This window comes from Mauremys mutica, chromosome 11 (genome assembly GCF_020497125.1).
Source record: "Mauremys mutica isolate MM-2020 ecotype Southern chromosome 11, ASM2049712v1, whole genome shotgun sequence".
Lineage (NCBI taxonomy): Eukaryota > Metazoa > Chordata > Testudines > Geoemydidae > Mauremys > Mauremys mutica.
The window spans coordinates 2,135,570-2,155,478 of record NC_059082.1 but is presented as its reverse complement, the minus strand read 5'-3'; the positions used below and the strand labels follow the sequence as shown (position 1 = coordinate 2,155,478).

General features: G+C 41.2%; 1 protein-coding gene across 2 annotated transcripts in view; it reads right to left on the bottom strand.

Annotated features, from left to right (window-relative positions):
• Positions 1-19,477, bottom strand: part of CTDSPL2 (CTD small phosphatase like 2) — a 63,970-nt gene extending 44,493 nt beyond the window's left edge. The window contains exons 1-2 of one of the 2 annotated variants that reach the window (XM_044980380.1): positions 19,142-19,477; positions 15,366-15,453 (exon numbers count right to left, since the gene is read on the bottom strand). The gene's annotated coding sequence lies outside the window, so the exon portion shown is untranslated. The remainder of the gene's footprint in view (positions 1-15,365; positions 15,454-19,141) is intronic. The other variant, XM_044980379.1, reaches the window with a different exon arrangement.
• Positions 19,478-19,909: the final 432 nt, after the last annotated feature.

Sequence of the window (19,909 nt, the reverse complement as noted above, 5' to 3'; positions counted from 1 at the left end):
TCAAGTTATAAATATCCCTAATGGACTTAGCAACAGTTACCTATAATCCTCTCGATGACAGAAGTCTGCTTTCCTAATGCTCAATGCAGGCAGCAGTGTGCTGCTTTTACTTGTATTACTTCTTGTGTGATTTTCTAAAACATGCACAAAAGAAACTGACTTACTAGACTGTGTATAAATACTTTAGCCTAAATATGCACATGAATTTCCTTGCTCACACACATACTATTCAGATAGTGACCATAGTATCCTATTCAATTAACAGCCTGACCAATATATTATGTAACTGAAAATTTCACTTAACCACATTCTGCTAAGACAAGACTTGCTTGTATCTTTACAATGTTTGTTCAATAGAGGATGCATAAAAACCTATATATTTGTACTGCATTTGGGGGGTTAGTAGAAAAAAATAATTAGAACAAACAAATTCCTTTGCACAGTCTCTTTCAAGAGCAGATAGCTTGGCCAATCTGGAACTCCCACCTTATAAAATAATATCATTTACATAACATCATGAAAAGCTGATAAAGAACTTGAAGACTAATAAATACATTAACCGTGGGTATGCCCAACACTAAAAGATTAAAGTCATTGGTGTCTCCGTATTTTATTTATGTAACATGAAAATTCTGAGAAATATCCTGCCTCCCTTCTTTCCTTATCCAAATCTTAAAAATTAAACAATAACAAAGTAGACATATGATGAAAGGTTGGAAACAAACTATGAGATCACAATATTCTGAAATTCATTCTTTAAAGAAAAGGAATGGGTAGAATGAGATGATAACCAGGGTGGATAAAAATCAATGATTATAAAAAAAATCTTTTTATTGTGTTATTTAATTTATAATAAAATTGTAAACCTGTTTAAAATGAATAAAAACAAGGAAGCAGGGGGTGAGATCTACTAATATTAAAAAATCTGAAGGACAGCCTAAGTAACTTAGGAAACTGTCTCATTTTCAAGAGAGTCAGGCAAGCAGGAATTTAAGCTCCAGTCACTTTTACTTAGACATATTTGAAAATTTTCCCAGGTTGACCTGAAATAATCAGTTTAACTAACTGACTACAATGTGAAACATACTTTTATAGAAGTTTATGTATGCAAAACATTTGTTTTGTTTAATAAAAATAAATCTTATTTGCTGTTGTCTGTTTAGTTTAATTCCAAGCACCATCCTAATGTATCTTGACACAAATCATGAGCAAGAAGTTAATTAACTAGTAAATAAGCAATACATCTTTCAGCATTTGCAACACACTAAAAATGGAAAATTAATAAGAATCTGAAAATATTAATCTATATAATTGCTTAAATAAATGTATATATATAGTTGACCATCCTAAGTAGCAAAAAGAGGTACCAAATCTAGTGTAAAGGCTCTGTAAATCAACAAAGTTAATGGTTTATCAATCAATAGGAATTCATCTGTATTTAAAAAATAACTGTAGTACAAATGGAAAAAGTTATTAAAATTATTTAAATCAATGCTTTCCACTTGGTGATTTAAATCGGCTTGATTCATACAAATCCACCCTGATTATAACTGCAACCTTGATTCGGCAATATGTAACAGAGGGGAAAATAAGTAATAAAGGAACAGTTAAAAATGAAGAAGTTTAAAGAGCTTCTCTCTATTCCCTCAAGTTCTTACATACTGAGTTGTTAAGGTTCACTACCTTTTAAATATTATCTCTGTTCTACAGCTTAGATATTGTGTGTGTACTGGAAAGAGCTTCCTTTGTATGACTAGCATTTCTAAATAAAGAGCATATTTCTGCACAATTTTCAATCAGGGATGATTTTTTCTTAATTTTTTCCATCACTGATATTGGAGCAGGATCTAATTTTCTATGAAACCACTAAAAGCAGATTTAGGTTTGCACATACCATTAATTTAAAGCTCTAAAGACTGCTTAAGGAAGATGCCACCCAAACTGGAAAGTTGGAAGACAAAACAGTTAGATGGTAAAACAGCAAGAACTATGCTACACATGATAATGCTGACTAACAGTAAATTATGCTTGATAAGATGGAAGTGACCAGTAATGTTGGACTGCCATCACTCAAGAGCCTATATATTCCAAGAATAAGTATGGTATATGCTGTAGAAGATTAATAGCAGCACTGCAGGAACTGAAATTAAAGCCATTGCTGGCGTGTGGTTTAAATGAATGGCAGGAGCAAATAAATACTAAGCAAAGTATGTGAAAAAGTTTGGAGTTGTTTTTCATTTGTTTGGTTTTTTCCTATTGTAGTGTCTAAGCTGGCCCACAAACTCCTGCTGGGATAGGGGCCAGACCACTTGGCGCACCGGGGCGCTGCATCGGGGGCCGGACCACGCAGCTCGGCCTTGCCCTGGCACTCCAGCTGGGGTGCTGGGTCAGGGGCCGACCATGCGGCTTGGCCCCGCTCTGGCTGGGGGCCGCTCCGGCACTCCAGCCAGGGCACAGGATTGGAGCCGCACCACGTGGCTCCCGGAAATTGCGGCATGGCCCTGTTCCAGCTCCTACGCGCTCCAATGGCCCCCGGCAGTGCTCCAATGGGAGCTGCAGGGGTGGTGCCTGCGGACAGGGGAGCGTGCAGAGCTGCCTCACTGTGCCTCCATGTAGGAACTGGAGAAGGGACATGCCACTGCTTCCAGGAGCCACTTGAGGTAAGCGCCACTCGGAGCCTGCAGCCCTAAGCCTCTCCCCATGCCCCTACTATGACCCCCTCCTGGCCTCCAAATCCCTCAGTTCCAGCCCAGAGCACCCTCCTACACTCCAAACTCCTCATCCCCAGCCCCATCCCAGAGCCTGCACCCCCAACCAAAGCCCTCACCCCCTCCCACACCCCAACCCCAATTTTGTGAGCATTCATGGCCCACCATACAATTTCTATTCCCCCATGTGGCCCTCAGGCCAAAAAGTTTGCCCACCCCTGATCTAAGCATTCTCCAGGCAGATTAGATATGTAGACCCAAGTGCATTTCAAAAAATCTCGTTCTTGTCCCTGCTCTGACTAAGGAGATTCTGCTTGGCTGATGTCTGGAAGAGGCTCTTCCTGGCCAGTGATGACTTTTTGTGGTGGAGTGGAACATCCTTTGTTTAGGGTAAAGGGTTGGAATGGAAGAAGGAAGGAATCTTTATACTTTACTCACCTGTGCTCAGGTCTTAAGGGTGGTAGACTGACATTTTCCCACATTGCCCCATCCATGCATCTCAAACAATGTTCTCAAAGAGAAGAAGGTAACGCAGTCTCCATAATCTCTCTACTGAGACTATTCATAAAGATGTCAATTACTGCCATTTATGATGTGGACACTCGTCTATGATCAACTCACTTCACATAGAGTAGTGAACTGCTCCAATAATTTTCTGTTACTATTAACTTAGTCTAGATTTGAACCAGTGACCCTAGAAGTGAAAAGCTCAATATTCCATTAACGATCACCTCAGCTAAACAGATCTCATTGATAAGAAACTTTGTCAATGTTACTTTTAAATAATTTGGGACAGACAAACAGTAACACAAAAGCCAGATTCAGAGATACAGAAATTTAATTAGAGTAAAAGTTATCTTTCAATTCCTTTTAGATGAATCATCCAGGTCAGATCACATCAGCAAGTTTATTACTGTGAGGCGACCCAAGTTTTAGAAATTAAAAACTTGAAGACTTTCTCCTTGGACTGCTGAAGTATTCATAACTATCCTATATCAACTCCACATTTGTCACAATAACTTTCTGCCTTCTTTAGAAAGGTTGTATCTTTGACTAGGAATGAAGACGGTTTGTTTATAATTGGCAATTGTTCACAGATTCTACATTTAGATTATTCTTCTTATATAAAAATCATACCCTTCCATGCATTCACTGGCCCTTGCTTTGCCTACCTATGTAGTTTTGTTTTGATCATGGTGCAAAGTTGGAGTTACAAATTTCTTCATTAATAATGCATAATCTCCCAGCCTAGATAGCCCAAAAAATGAAATGCTGTTCTTATTTTGTTTTTCCATATAAAAGTGTTCTCCCTGTAACAAATGATGCACACTCACCTTGATCACCTTGATCGATCGGTCCTCCAGCCCTCGTATAGATTGCACCTATCACAACACATCTTCCATTCTTCTCGTATCCTGGCCTTCCTTCTCCATGTGCAGCCATGTCTTTTCATGATAAAATCTTCCCATCTCTTTGGAGGTCGTCCGAGAGTTTGTTTCAGTTCCAGGGAGTACCACTCGGCAACAGCTGCAGTCCATCCATTGTCAGTAAGCCTCGCTATATGCCCGGCCCATCACATTTTACTATGCCCTGTTCTCAACAATGATGTCCTGCACTCCACTCTGCTGTCTGATCACTTCATTGGGGACTTGGTCGTGAACTGAAATTCCCAGAATTCTTCTTTCCATCGCCCTCTCTGTGACAGACAGTTGCTGCTCCTCTATCTTCATCAGCGCCCATGTTTCGCTGCCATACAACATTGCTGGCAGTACTGCTGAGTTGAAGAGGCTGGCACGTGTTGCCTTGTTGATTTTTCCTTGGAGGACATCCTTGATAGGATTGAATGCACACCAACCTGCTTTCTTTCTTCTCGAGAGTTCACGTTCCTGATCGTGGCGCATGTTAATTTCTTGGCCCAAACAGACATATTGCTCAACTTCTTCTATTTGTTCCCCCCTGATTGTTATTTGAACTTTTGGCAAGGTATCAGACCACATACATTTAATTTTGGAGGAGTTAATTTTCAGTCTGAGTTGGCTGCTTTTTGTGTTGACTTCTTGCAGCATTTTCTGTAGGTTGATAGTATTTGATAGAATGATGCACACTAAAATGATAAAAAGTAAGTCTTTGTATATTGACTCAGATTGCTCCCCAATGGAGACAAGTTGAGGATGAATCTATCTTAAAATAGTTAACATATCTCAAAATTGGCTGACAGTCTCATGTAGCAGGAAAAAACATATAATTTACAGTCTTATGTAGGCTGTGAGACCATATGTTATTAATGAAGAAATCTGCACCTCTAATTTCTGCACCATAAACAAAACAAAACTACACAGGCAAAGCAATGGCCAGTGTATGGAAAAATGTATGATTTAGGACAGAAGAATAATCTAATCTAAAGGTAGGATGTCTGAACAGTGGCGGATCTTTCTCAAAGTCAAAGGTTCTGGATTAGATGACCAGAATGCTCTATTTTAAATGTGTGGATTATAAATTCCACTAAAACCTGCACTATTCCTGTTGTGTTTCTGGAATGAACCAGCTTTAGACACATTAGACACTCTGAACATTTAATCCATGCTGCTAGGCATATAGAGGCCTATTTTTGGAAGTCTTGTTACAATCCTGGTATAGACAGGTTGCTAAACACTTCCTGGACATATCTCACAGGCTGTCATGGAAAACTGTGACCTCACATAATAATTCTGTTAGTACTTTTGAACTGTTCATATCCTCATGCACGTTAGTAAGTTTAAATAAAAAAGCTCAGAAATACAGGAAATTCTAGAGGTTCTTCTTGTCAACAGCTATGGTTGTTCATAGGTTGTTTTTTTAAATAAGCCGATATCAACTTCCACTCTGTGCAGTAATATAGAATGTTATCCTTGACATATTTCAAAAGCAATATCAAAGCAAAACAAAAACTTAGCATTATAAGGTTCTGCAGATTCTAAGGACTTATGGTTGGGTACTACCAACAAGTTACTGAATTTCTTCTGTAGAATATGTCTATGACACCTGAACTCTCTAGAGTAGCTGCATTAGAGGAAGCAGTCCAAGCTATAAAATATAGAAAAAGCACTGATTTATCATCTCCTGACTGTCTTAAAGTCAATGACATCTTAGAATCAGAAACATCTTGAAGATATGTATAGATCTCCATAAACAACTCTCTTTCCTAAAGAAGAGGTGTGAGAAAGTCTTAAAGGCAAGCTCAGATATGCCAGTTGTACTTGGAAAACACAATGTTTATTTAAAGATGTCGGGAAGATAAACTGTGTTGTGGTGAGAAGACTGTGGAATAGCCTCCCCTATATTTGTGGTGGAAAGGTCATACACATTGCAATACTGGGGCAAATAAGAGAGCCTTGTTTGCTTGAGTTTCATCAGAATAAAAAAAATATTTTTTTTACTTCCATTTACCTTGATCTTCCCATAGCATTAGAGACACAGCCGCATATTACATATGACTTTGTCTATCTATGTTATCTATCTTTTAGAAAGCTTATAACAAAATATATGAAGGACCTTGGCTCCAACAGCAACATACCCTCTCCTTGTAGAATGAGACTCCTTTAGGATAAATAAAGAACAATTTCATTGTTTCCCTTCAGAAACACCTGAACTTTAGGTTTGGGTAAAAAAAAGAGAGAGAGAATTGGGTTCCTCCAAAATCCTGAAAAAAACAACTGAGCATAAAAAAAATGCCTTTTGCCATAGCACAATTGGATTGGCGGTATATAAACCCTTACAGGGGAAAATTTTATCCAGTCTGTAGGAAGAGAAGAAGGGCAAGTTGCCATTGCTTTCTGTGACCAAGTTTAAAAAGTTCCTCAGAAAGGAGGTGCTAGAGAACTATTAAATGTTACTATTATTAATTCTATACAACACAGACATTCTCAAGAGCTAAAAATGTAAACAAACTGGTATTTTAGTGTGATGTGTAACTTGTGGGATTTTTTAGTTAACATTTTAGGATAGACCTGCAAGACTAAGGGCTTGTCTACACTGGCACTTTACAGCACTGCAACTTTCTCACTCTGGGGTGTGGGAAACCCCCCCCCCCCCCAGTGCTACAGGTTTCAGCACTGTAACATGCCAGTACAGACAGTACACCAGCGCTGGGAACCTGGCTCCCAGTTCTGGTACTTACGCCCCTCGTGGAGATGGTTTTTTTAGAGCACTGAGAGAGCTCTCTCTCAGCCCTGTGCCGCAACTACACAAGCCACGTTAACGCGCTGCAACAGCAGCGCTTTAACGTTGCCAGTGTATTCAAGCCCTAAAAGATGCAAACAGTACTTGTGAATTTATGTGGTTCTTGGATTTTTCAAGGAGACAGGCCCCACCCCGGGAGGGGGGGAAGAGATGGAATGCCTTGCTTCTCTCATCAGCAACCACTCCAGCTGTTACTCCTGGGGGAATTCTGCACCAAAAAATTAAAAATTCTGCACACATTTTAATATTCTGCATATTTTGTCAAAATAACACAATATAATCACACTGGTTTCAATTATTAATTAGGTAATTTATTTAAACTACAATACAATGGATGAAGAATGGGAGGGGGGAGCATTAAAGGAAATCCCCCAGCCCCCTTGCCTAATAGAAATGTAGCTAGGTTTGACCTTTTATTTCTAGTTAGTAGTCAACAAATATATGCATCCATATGCACAGTGTTACATCATAGGCAACTGAAGAACAAGTGAGGGCTGGGGAATCAAACTCACAATTTATATTGGCAACTGACCATCTCCAGAAAGATCAGTAGCAAACAGTTCATAGAGTACATTCCGATGAGAAATTTTTTCAGTCCAAAAATGTAGACCAGTTCTAATCACTAATGCACCATAAGCATTTATAAAGCCATACTGTCCTTTATACCACTCTGGCCATGTAAAGGAGCTTTAAAACTTTTACACCTGTTTTATACTCCTGGGAGAATTCACAAAGACAATGGGAACAATTCACTAAGCAGGCAGGTTGCGACATTCTGCTTTGCCTTAGGGAACAGTCTGTGCCACACCTACCTCCTCAGACACACCGTGAAGGCCTGCCCCTCCATGCTGAGCGTGCAGCAGTAGTGAGCAAGAGGGACAGAGTGTCTCTCTCTCTCTCTCATGCACGACTGCCCGTCCCTTCATACACCCCCAGTGATGATTTACATCTCTATTGGCTGCTCCGGGCGCCCGAACCAACCTGCCTGTGCTGCCAGGGAGGGGTGCATGGCAGCTCTTGCAGCTTCCTTTTGCTCCTCCATCAGAAGTCATTTTTCTGCAGCAAAGCAAAGAAATCTGCGGGGAACATGAATTCTAGGCATCCGCAGTGATGCTCAATTCCCCCTGGAGTAAGCAGCTGTTTAAGGAATAATGATGCCGGGCTCCAAAGGGATTCTAGTCTTGTCCTCCTTGACTATAAGGATGATTGCAGTGATGGAGTGATTTATATAAAAGTAAGAGATACAACTGTTTGCAGGAATCCTCTGGATTCTAATAAGGTAGTGAATAATCCTTATCTTCCTTTCCCTTCACCCATAACAAAAAATAATCTTTATCATCTCATATTTTCAAGTTTCATCCAATTCATTATTTTTCATCCTTATACACAGTTGTATACAATATACTGATGCATATATATTCATATGGCAGTACAAAATTGTAAAGGTAAAAGTGACCTGCAAGGATCAAAAATGGACTTGGATTCTTTATTGTTTATGACATTTAAAGGAGACCTTGCTGTTAGACTTGTGGGTTTGCTGGGGAGGTGGGGGGTTTCTGTGGGGGGAAGGTGAACTGGGGAGGCTTTCTGGGTTTCATATTAGAAATTCAGGTCTTCTCTAACATAGGAGACTTTATGGCAATTAGAAAGCTAGAGAAATTGTGACATCATAAGAAACAAGAGACCAAGAAGTGAGCATATAAGACAGGAAAGGATAGTCAGACTGTTTAATATGCCAGATTTTTTTGTTCATTTTTGTTAACTATTAACTTCACTACCTAACAAATACTTGGAACAAAAGGCAGTCATCACCTCTGCCTCTTCAATTAAGGCGTGAGAGCTCACAATAAACATCTTTGGGAATTCTTAAAAAGCTCACCAGCAAAACCAGGCAAGACCATTCTTGAAATTCCTAATATTTCTCATGTAAATAAGAAGAACACCTCCTTTCACCCAAACATCTCTTTCAGGCTCTTCTTCACTATACATCATGACTGAAGAAAAAAAAAAAGCATAAGGGATTTTTTATACAAGGCCACTCAGGAAAATGAATCCAAATGATATTAAAGGTGTGAATTTAAATTTAAAGTAGATGAACTGCTTTAAACCTCTGTGTAGATATTCTTATTCAGAATTAAAGTGGCCTTAATTCAGTTTAGCTTAATTCAATTGAATTAATTCTGAATAAGAGTATACACACAGGGATTTAGTGTGGTCTAACTACCACTTTGAAAGTTAATTCAGATTAATTTTACTGAGGCTATGCCTGAATTGCCCTGCAGTTCAGACCACTGCAGGTGTGAATAACAAAATGCATCAACATGTTTAATGTTTTAATGTGAACTAGGAACCTTTTAGTTTGTGCACGCAGTGTCCAGACAGGGCAGTACTTTGGTGCACACTGCTGTTCACAACCCCATAGTCTGAACTGCAGGGCAGCATAGACAAGCCCTGCATGTAGGACAAGCCCATGTACACAAGTCCATAAGTGTTAAATCAGTTTTGAAGAATGTTAAACATTAGTTTTCAGCTTCTTAGGTCCTGTATACAGTGGGCTTGGAACCAAACTTGGAAATAATGCTTGAATAAAGTCCAACACAACTGACTTCTAACATTTTAGTTGGCTAATGTGGACAAGTTAAGAAGGATGATTTTTTAAAAAGTGCATTCTAGCCTAGGTACAGTTTGTTTTAAACATTTAACACAATTTGTCCCAATTCAGAGTTACTGACAAAAACATGTCAAGAAGCCATTTTAACTGTACCATGTTTTAACGCTTTCTCCAACCTCTGTTCCTGGCCATAAGACTCAATTGTGGTGTAAGTGTCACAAATGTGGACCCTTTTTAGCAAGATAGTTACCCACCAACAGCAAGCTCAGAAATCCCAATTATTTATAAAAAACAACACCCTTATTTTCAAATACTTATAACTGATAACAAGTAGACAGAGTAGCTGATGGCATCAGAGACAACAATGGTAGAACACTCCAAAAAACATGTTTTTAAAAGTCGGAGATTGAGGGAAAACAGATTGAAAAATGCATTAATCAATTCTGCAGAGCTTTGATTGAGACCTCATGCGCATTTTGAATATCAAATTAAGATGTCACTAATTCAGATGGAGTGTCCCAGTCAGACACTGTAGTTTTTAATTTGTACTCTGAATCTGAAAATAGGAAAAATACCATTTCAGTTGTTCTACTTTGTGTTAAGGAGATGTGACATTGGGTGCAGAATCATCAAAATCTTTTCCTACAACCTCCCAACTATTATTATTTCATTTTTAGTGTGGGAATTTCACAGAATGATCAAATCATCATGTGGAATAGTGCTTTCCTGATTGAAAGCAGCCACAGAAGCATGAGGCCAACTGGTTTTACACTATCCACACACCTTTTCTGCATACAAAAGTTGTACTACTTCAGCGGTTCTCAAACTTCATTGCACCGCGAACCCCTTCTGCCAACAAAAATTACTACACGATCCCAAGAAGGGGGACCAAAGCCTGAACCTAAGCCCAAGCCCTGTTGCCCCAGCAGTGGTGGATGGGGGGGTGGGAGATCGAAACCAAAGTCTGAGGGCTTCATCCCCGAATGCGGGGACTGTAACCTGAGCCCTGCCACTCAGGGCCGAAGCCGAAGTCTGAGCCCCACCACCCAGGGCTGAAGCTTTCAGTCTTAGGCTTCAGTCCCGGGCAGTGGGGCTCAGGCTTTAGCTTCAGCCCTCGGCCTGAGCAAGTCTAAGGCCAGCCCTGGTGACTCCATTAAAACCCACTTTGGGGTCCCAACCCACAGTTTGAGAACCCCTGTACTAATTTAACTACACTGGTATAGTTAAAACTGCACAACTGACTACAGCACAGATGCTGTTATACCAGTATAAAAGTGATTATACTGCTATAGCTATCTATACAGCAAGATGAATAATCTATACCAGTCTAACTGTGTCCTTACTAGGGGTTGTACAGTATAATTATTTTGGTAAAAAAATAATCACACCCCTAACTGAAATAGTTATGCCAGTATAAAATCTGTGTGTAGTTGAGGCCAGTTTCAAATTGCCCCTACCACTGGAAAAGTGTGCATATGCAGGAGCACACTTTGTCACAACTCCATCTCTAATGTTGCTGCCACCTGAAACAAAAAGAAGAAGAAAGAAATATATGGAGAGAGAGGCTACAAGAGCACTCCATTTGGAACAGCTTTTTAACTTCTAAAAGTAGGGAACCATCTATGACAGACCTCTATTTCCTGATCTCAAGCCACTTTACAGTTTGAAACCCTACTTCATGCACTGGTCCAGGACACATTTATATTGGTTATTAATCTTTGAAGTTGAACATTATGGTATGTTTTTTTAAAACCTAATTACAGTACATTAACTGAATTTCCCTATCAAGCAGAAATACCTCCCCATAACTCCAACAGTTTGGTTAGCACAATACCCCTAAACTCAAGTAACTTTTTGCCACTTGTTTTAAACAACGGAATCATATTTGCCACTTTAAAATTCTCAGAAGTTTCTTCCAAACTTACTGATCTTTTAAGAATGTCCACTAAAAATGTCAAGGTTCAAATAACTTCCTGGCTCACTTCCTTTAAAAATCATGGGCCCTGTCTTGATGGGCAAACAGGGTGTTTTTCAATCATGTTTAAACTAAACCAGTTTTTAAAAGTATAATTGCTTTGTTTTGATTAGAGTTTTAAAAGGTGTTAACTAGACTGAGTTAGGTAATTCAATCTAATGTCGCATCTTTAAATCTACTCTAGACAAGGTCTGTAAATATATTAAACTTTTTAATAGCTATTTCTGTTATCTATATATTACCTACTGTTAACTTCCTGTCTGCTGTTCCCAGAAAACTGACTTACGGCCTCAGGCAGTTCTAATCCTTTTCCTCACAGAAGCAATGTAACTCTTTCACAACTATGCTTTTTTAATTATTCTGATAGAAGCTCTCATTTTCAAAATGTATAAATAAAGCGTGTGCCTATACATACACGCGCTACAGCATGTGCACATTGCTCCAAACAACCAGAATACCACAGTTTGGGCTGGTCCTTTAAGGGAGATGGGCCCAGCCCCCCCAGGTGATGGATTTGGGCTTGAGCCAGTGGTTGGGTCAGGTGACCAGGCACCTCATTATAGCCCAAGGGCAGTCCTTCCTATAAAAAGCCTCCTGCCCTCTCAGTGGTGAGGAGACCAAGGGCTAGAAAAGTTGAGCAAACCTGTCATCTAGTGCACTGAGATATAAGGATAAAGAGGAGAGAGAACTGGAAGGAATCCAGAGGGGAGCTGGGGAAGAAGCTCTCCCTACCAACCAGCAGGAAAGCTGGAGCTACTTGGAGGGAGGGGCAGGAGCAAAACCCTTCAGATGGAATGAAGGGGCAAAACAGATTACTAAACCAAGAGAAGAAGGCTGGGATATGCTAGTTTTAACTGTGCTTCACATTAGTAAACCAGATTATCAAGAAGAGAATACTTCAAAACCACCAGCAGTAGCAGTTTATGGAAGATCACTTCTACTGCCTTCAGTGTTTGAACAATAGGTGAGGTAAGAATCTATTACACAGGGTAATTAAACAAATTTAGGACAGATTTTAAGAAATATTCAGCACCTGCAGCTATCATATAGTTTTATTGTAGACAAGAATTTACAAATGTGATATTAGACTGAGTAACCTACCTCAATCTAGCTAATACTTTCTGAACTCAGTTTAAGTCTAAGCAACTGAATTTTAGCAAATGGTTGTCAAAGCTTTAACTTGGTCAGCATAGCTCACACTAGGAACAACTGCTTAGCCCTAATCTGACATAGGTAACGACATAATATTACACCTTTAAAGTCTAGTCTTTTAGGCCTAATTTTGGCCTTGTGTACTTGCCTGCCTTCCTGTACTTGCATATTCCACAAAGTCCAAACGTGTTGTAGATCACCAGCTTGATCACTTGACAACTTCACACTCACCACAGAAAAGCAATAAATATTGGAGCCTACCCATGAAGTAAAGGCAATCCTAAACTTATTTAGAAATTCCTATCATTCTTTTTTAAATTAATTTTATACAGCAGTTTTTGGGATGAGATGGTTAACAGCAGCATGCATCCGGGAGCATCAAATTCTGCAAAGTGAAACTCACTGTTGACCTGAAAACTGTGGTGTGTGTTTGTTTGTTTGTTTTTTTAAATGAGGTGAAGGCTCCTTTAATCATGAGAGAGGCATCTCACTAAATTTTATACCCGATTAAACTACATGAAGGCAAAATAAGTATTGCAAATTCAAAACTGAACCAAAAAAAAAAAAAAACCCTTACGCTTGTACCAATATTTCCTCACCTATGTTCCACATGATTATGGAGATGCCTGGTAACAACTCCATAGTTAGTACGCACAGTAAAATGGGCTTAAAATGAGGCATAAATTCCTGCTCTGTTATGAAGAGCAGTGTGAAATTTCACAAAGAGTTAGTTTTTATGCTTTCTTTGTATCTTTTGCTTGATTTCTCCAACTTTTAATAGGAAGTCTGAATGTGAGCTCTGGAAGAAATTTTTTATGGCAGTCCTACTTTTTCCATAGTTGACCAATACTGTCTGTCTACACAAAACTTAGGCCAGGTCTACACTCCTACATCAGATCAACCTATGTAGGTGTCTCAGGAGGGTGAAAAAGTCACACCCTGAGTGACAGTTAAATTGACCTAACCCCAGGTATAGACTGCCCTAGGTTAATGGACTATTTCTTCCATTGACCTAGCTACTGCCTCTCAGGGAGGTGGAGAACCTCTCCCATTGCTCTCATAAGTGTCTACACTTAAGTGCTACAGCTAATGCTACTGTAGCATTTCACATGTAGACAAGCCCTTAGACAGTGGATCCCACTTAGATCTGCCACAACATTTGGGGGGGGGGAGGTGTTAAGCATTGTATTTAATGTTAGTTTTAGCAAGCCTGATTGATGGGGGCTAGGTTCTCATAAAACCAGCTCTGTCAGGAGCTACACTCATTAAATTTTCCCCTACAATAAAAGGAATCACATGCAGCTGCTGGTAGTGAGAATATTCTTCAGCATCAGCTATACTTCTGCATCACAGAGGTTTGTCCATAGATCTTAGTGCTTTATAAACTACGATAAATCATTTTACAGATCAGGGCACAGAGGTAGTGACTTGTTCAGGGTCACACAGCTGGTCATTCACAGAGCTGGGAATACACCAGTCTCCTGACACTCAATGGAGTTTCACTGGGCCATCCTATCTCCCCAAATCTCCTTCCTGAGACAACCAGGTAAAACCAAAGCCACTTATAATATTTTACACATGACTAAGGGCTTGTTTACACAGGGACACTCAATTAAACTAAACTGAATTAACTGAAAGTTTGAATTTAAAGTGGGTTAGTTAAACCACAAGCTCCTGTGAAGGTGCAGTTTTTCAGAATTAAAGAGGTCTGTCTTCAGTTTATTTTAATTAATTTCCTAAACTAAATTAAGGTCACTTTAATTCTGAATAAGAGCATCCACACAGGGGTTTATGTGGTTTAACTAATTCACTTTAAATTCATACCTTCAATTAATCTGGATTTATCTTTTCTGAATGTAGGCAAACCCTAAGAAAGCCTAGGTTGAACTAATCCCTGAAACTGACTTTATGGAAATCACTTAACATAAAATGAAATATGACAACAACGGAACATCCACCAATCCCATTTTTTTTAAGTGATCACAGTAGGGGATCCATGAAGTGTACAGATCTTCTCTTAATTTTTCAATAGTGGTTGAAAAATAAAGATCTTCCACTTTGTATTTTAAAGTAGTGGCAATATATACAGTTTAACAACCATACATCAACTGATTTGCTTAAAATAGCTTGATCTATGAAAAGCAAAACTAAAAATACAATACAAATCAATACAACATTACTCGGCAATAGGCATTACATTTTAGCATATAATAACCTACAATATTAAAAATGCTTTACAGGGCTTGACATTTTGAATGCCAAAGGTAATGTGAACCAGAATTCTATTTTACTGATCAAGCTTCTAGGGAGAATTTACCATTCCGCTGCCGAATCAGAGAAGGATTCTCCCAACTAAAAAGTCCATCCTTAATGATAACTTACTACGAATTTGATTAGGAGAATGTGGAATAGTAAAGAAAAGCTCCTTCTAATGACTGGTAATGCAAAGTGCTACTACATGAAGGAACAGAATTTGATTCAGGGTTAGTCTTTCTCTTCCTGGGATAGTAAAAGCTGGGAGCATCAGTGTCTGAGCCGTTCATGCATCACAACAGCACTTTGTCAACAGGAATGCTCCTAAGACAAAGTAAGGAATGGGAGTAGAATCAAGAGGGAAGAAAACTTGGCAGCCTGTCATAAAGCCTGAATTAAAGTCCTATTCTGACATCAGTGCAGTCCATAAATTGTGTGAGATACTCACTGGCTGGTCAGGGGAGGCCAGGCTGAAATAGTAAGCACACCAGTTGGCAGCAAGATGGATAGGACCAGGAGTTCCAAGGATGAACAGACTGGAAGTTAGGGAAATAGCCAAAAAAATCCATGAGCACACGTTACTTCACTTCTGAAAGTTGCAGGTTGTCTTCCAATAACAAACAGTACACAACTCTGCCCCATCCAAACAACAAGAAACAGAAGTCTCTTAAATCTGTGTTTGAAAGAACTGTTCAATAGTCTAGAAATAGTAAAAAGCACTGCCCTGCAAAGGATATAGCTTCTGGACAGAATTTGGTCCTTCACGCAACATGGAGTCAAGAGCTAAAAGTTCTTTAGATTTAGAATACCGTGTCTCTATGGTGAAGAAATCATCATCTTATACTTAAGAAACCTCTCCAGGCAACTCCTCAGAGTAGCTTTAGTTTGGCTCCAGAGGATGTCATGTCCAGTGGTCTTCAGCTAGATGAAGGGTCACTGCTACATGGGGCTCTCAAGGACGGTAAAACAGGAGAGACCAGAAACCTGTTTTAAACAGTCTATGTATATGGGCACAGCAGACAATTTGTCTGTGAATGTCGTAAACAATCCAAAGAAACCATTACCATCTGCTCATAAATACATTGTTAATAAATATATACTCAATTACTCTAAAAACTAAAATGTAAATGACGTTAACATACATTTCAACTCTTAAACTCTTATTTTGGGATCCTCTTCTCCCCCTCTTAAAAAAATTCTGATTAAAAATAATTACTATTCAAAATTAACACTGAAATTTACAAGAGCCAATGGTTACATTTTTGCTGTCATCCCATGTGTAAGCTGTGCCTGTTACAGCCCTACTGCAAAGTCTCCTAACAGTGATTTCTTTTATATATAAATAAATCATGCTTCATTACCTACCAGTTACAATAGGACAGGCCTCAGTCTCAATTTCAGTCTTAATTTTGTATTTCCTTGGTTTTATTAGTGACACAACCTTAATTTCACTAACTTGTGTCAAGAAAAGAAATAAGCACTTATATGAATCATGATAGACTGCACTTGACAAACACAGTAAAATTATGGGTGCTAAATAGCTGAAGAGTATAATATAATTAAAAAGGAAACAAAGAACACCACTCAGCTTGGCTATGCCGAAAATAAGCTTTGTCATTATGTCATTCTTGTGGTGAACAAAGTAAGACTTTTTTCACAGTAACTTGTTAGTGCCATCTTTCCCTCCAGCTGAAATTTACACCCTATTGAAGTAAAGTTACCTTTAGGTTACTGAAATGCATAGACATTTACAAAATAATATCCTCAACTTCTATAATACCCTTAAACAAGAGATCTCCAATAACTTTACAAACATTACAACTTTGAAAACCTGTGTGGGACAGGAAAGGGATATCTAAAGACAAATCCCTGAAATGCAGTAATATTTGAGGCAGTACATAGTAATGATTAGGAACTTTATTCTGAACCCCAGAAGTCAGTGGGAAGACAATCAAGTCTTGACCAGAATGCCAAACAATACTTTAGCGAAGAAAGTGAAGAATGCAGTGTAAATATCCTGGAAGGAATAACAGAATTTAGAGAGGCAAAATGTAATTATTACCTGAATTTCAATTTGTCCAGAACCCTGGGGCATACACCCCTAATTCTTACAAAAAGTGCCATGATATCTTTAAAGTCTACAAATGGGCAAGACATATGGTGCAAAACCAAAACTAAGTAAAATTAATAGCTTCACCAAAATCATAACAACACTTCCTGGTACAAATAACATCTGAGAAAATATTATAATATACCCATTAGACAGAAGTAAAAGCACTAGTGTTCTCTAGTGCTTACAGCGTGTAAGAATCAAGGTTCCAGGGTTTAATTTTTGCCACGGTCAAACATTCAATGTGTAACTTTGAGTAAGTCATAACCTCTCTATGCCTCAGTTCAGCCATGTGTAAAACATGTACAATATAACTAGCTTACCTCAGTGTGTCATGACACTTTAATAATAATATATAACATAGGTCTTTTCATCTTCACAGCCCTTCACTAACATTAACTAATTAATCCTCACAACACCCCTGTGAGGTATTATTATTCCCATTTTATTGATGGGAAAACCAGAAAAGAAGTTAAGTGACTTGCCTGAAGCAACAGAGCAAGAATTAATTAATATATATAAAGTGCTTTGAGATCCTCTCATAGACCACAGCACTATAAGAGTGAAAAGTACTCTATCATCAAAAAAAGGAAAGAATCATGCACATTTGGCATTGTGATCCTCAGTATTATTTTAAAAATGAACCATAAATATATGTGAAGTTGTGAAACCAAATATTCTAATAAAACAGAGTGAGACAGGTACTGAACTACATCCCCCAAAATCATCATTATGAAATGGAACAAACACAGCCAGCACTGCACTCTTTGGTATTATGATAAAAGGAGTGATAGTCAGTTCTGACACAGAGCCCACCAAAACTGTTGCAAACATGACTATTGCATCCATTCTGTGATGAAGTCCCAAGTATTATTGTAAAATGAGTAACAGGCAAACCCACTACTCCACTCCCCAACATTATAGAAGTGAGCAACTGACACATTCAGTGCAGCAGTGCATTCCAATATTATGATAAAACTCCATGACAGGGACATCTTATGCAGTGGTCCCCAATATTATCATAGTGAGCGAGACACATCCAGTGTGGCAGTCCCCCAATTAATTACTGTAAAAGGCTACAAGGCTGTCTATCACTCCAATAATATTACTATAGTCACAGTGACAGGAATGTCCAGTGATGCTCCCCTATATTATTCCTATAACAGTCAGCAACAAGCACATCCAAGGTTATGTTCCCCGTTATTATTACCAATAGACAGCGCAACAAGCATATCTGGCACTGTTCATCCCATTCCTACTACTGTTAGAATCAAGGGTAGGCACATCTGACACTGCGCTCCCCAATATCACTGCAATAAGAGTCAGTGACAGGCATGCACGGGCACAGTGTTCCCCAACATCATCATTAAGTCCAGGACAGGCTCATCCCATGCTATTACTTTAAGAGTTAGCCCACAGCCATGGCCAGTGCTTCACTCCCCAATATAATTGCAACAAGTGTCAGCAACAGGCACGTCCTGTGTTGCACTCCCCACACTTCCCCGTGTGTGTGCGCGTGTTTGTGTGTAACACGGACTCGGATGCAGCCAGGAGAGCTACGCCCCCTAAACAAACCCAACTTGGGATGCAGACAAGCCAGCAGCAGCAGGGGGGTACCCCCCACAGGACACCCAGGCAGCCTACCAAATCAGAGCATTAACCATACACCCCATCCCCCCGGAATAACCAGGGGGCAGCAAGGAGATGGGGGAGCAGCTGGGGGGAGGCATCTGGGATTCTAGGCGGAGTCGTCTCACCATAGGCCTAGGCCTAAAGGGGGAGGCTGGGGGTGTCCGGGGGGAGGTGACAGTCCCCCAGCCGCCCCCCCCAGCACAGGGGGGCGCGGGGGGGAGGCTGGGGCCCCTCTCGGGAGGGGGGTTCGCTGAGTGGCCTCTGAGGTGGGGAGGGAGGGCGAACAGGGAAGCGGTGTCTCCTCACACCCGGGACCGAGGAGCCCCCGACGGGGAAGGGTTTACACGGGGGGGGCCGCTAGTAAAGGAGGGCAAGGCCCGGAGCGGGGGGGGCTCCTCCGGGGCCACTTTGGGAGGGAGCCCCCTTGGCTCCCCCCGATCCCGGGCGGGACCCCGCGCTGGCTGGGAGGGGGTGTCAGCTACCTGTGGGTGCGGGGTGCCGAGGAGGCGGGCCCCGGTATCCGGGGCCCCGGCGGCCAGGCCGGGCGGACGCCGCTGTGTTTACACCGCCGCCGGGGCTCCGCAGCCGCTCAGCAGCCAGTCGCCATTTCCCGCCTACCGACCTGCTACACCGCACGGAGGGACCCGGATGGGAGAGGGGCCGCCGCGCAGGCGCAGCCCTGCCGGGGGAGGGGGTCGGGACGGTGCCGGGGAGGAGCGGGGCCTCGCGCGGGGGACAACGCCGAGCGGCGCGGGCTCGGGGCACCTCGCGGCGCGGGCGGCTGAGGGAGAGCGGCTAACCCCGGGAGGGGCTGTCAGTGGGAGGTCGGGCTGTGGGGGGGGTCACGCTGGGGAGGAGATTGTGGGGCGCCTCACGCTGGGGGGCTGTGAGTGGGGCGAGGGCTGTCAGTGGGGGTTGCCTCACACTGGGAGGGGGCTGCCTCACACTGGGAGGGGGCTGTCGGGGGGGGGTTGCCTCATACTAGGAGGAGGCTGTCAGTGGGGGGGGGTTGCCTCACACTGGGAGGGGGCTCTGAGTGGGGGGGGGTTGCCTCACACTGGGAGGGGGCTGTCGGGGGGGGTTGCCTCACACTGGGAGAGGGCTGTGGGGGGGTTGCCTCACACTGGGAGGGGGCTGTCGGGGGGGGGGTTGCCTCACACTGGGAGAGGAGGGTTGTGAGTGGCAGGGTGCACCTCACACTGGAGGGGGTGGCCAGAGTGTGTGAGGGGCCCATACTCTGGCACTTTGAG